The following is a 1407-nucleotide window of genomic DNA, read 5'->3' as shown; positions in this document are numbered from 1 at the left end:
TCTAACAAATCTTTATTTTTATTTATTTCTAAATCATTCTTTTAAACTTAATTAAAAAGTGTAGTCATTGTCACATCGTTCCAAATCACCCAAAAAAAAAAAAAAAAAAAAAATTATAATTTTATGTTCAAAGTTCTAACACATTTCTAATAGAAAAAATTCACAACAGTTATATAAAAGGTATATTAACTTTTTATAAGAGTACAAGTCTTTTTTTCTTAACAAGTTAGGCCGTTTAAGGTTATTTTTCAATATATAGCTCTATTGAGTCGTAACTTTTTAATTGTGCACCCAACAAGCATATGGTTGCCACTTGGAACTTTCAATTACAGTGACATTACAAGAAATATGAACCACCCTCCTGAAGTATTGTACAATATTGTGCAGTCAAACCATGGCTATGAAGGTTTTTGTTGGAAGCTACGAAAAATATGTTCAAATTTATGAACTTCTAAGAGTTCTTCTATCAGCGAGGAGTGAAGGATATTCTTAGTGGAGAATCATCTAACATATGATAAATTTGTTAATTAACGCCATACGAGAGATTCAAGTTCAGCAGTAGCACATAGTTATTGAGATTATATGACCGCACTCTAAGCCATCTTTAAGATTGGGCACATGTGTCTACCAAATTAAGGTTGTGGAATTGTCGTAGTAGGATAGTGAACCTTTGTGTTAAGTACAACAACAATAGGGCGAGTTGACCCACTTTATTACTTTTTTGAGAAATGATGGACCACATGCCATTAAGATAGGAATCTACCATCGATTTAGGTCATATGAATTTAAAGTATGGTAAATTATGTTTCATGAGAATGATTGCGTGTGGAATATTGGTGAAGCATGCACAAGCAGAGGTAGAACCTAGATATCTTGATTATAGTACCTACCTCTATGGTAGTAGGGTTAATGACTAGCAAACGAGTTATGCCCAATAGGTGATGTAGTCATGTCACTGGACTTATAGAGTTCCCTAGGATCCCGTAAAGACACTCGACGGGTTGAGATGTTCAAGTGAATCGTCATGATAGCATCAAAGAGCGCCCAAATGGATCAACGAGAGAAATTACAAGAGCCAATCTAAGTGAATACCATAAGACTCATGAAATGATTAACGACTCTCGAGATGCCTATACAAAATTCATATGAGTAACAATACTCTTAAGAGCAATGTTACAGAGTGTCGCACTATGATATAGGCTCGAATTGGCTACGCAAGAAGGAACTACTAGGATAACTTTAGCAAGACAACAAGGGTCACAAATGGTTCATGTTACCTTTGGATGAAGATTAGGGAGAAAAACATATCAAATACGACTTTTAGGAGCCAATACGGCTACTATGAGAATTATTGTTACGTCCTTCGTCCTAACCAAAGCTTTCGAGTGTTTATGAAACCAATGAACG

Source organism: Cucurbita pepo, chromosome 1 (genome assembly GCF_057944985.1).
Source record: "Cucurbita pepo subsp. pepo isolate OVF chromosome 1, ASM5794498v1, whole genome shotgun sequence".
Lineage (NCBI taxonomy): Eukaryota > Viridiplantae > Streptophyta > Magnoliopsida > Cucurbitales > Cucurbitaceae > Cucurbita > Cucurbita pepo.
The sequence above is the reverse complement of the archived record's forward strand: the minus strand, read 5'-3'. Positions refer to the sequence as shown.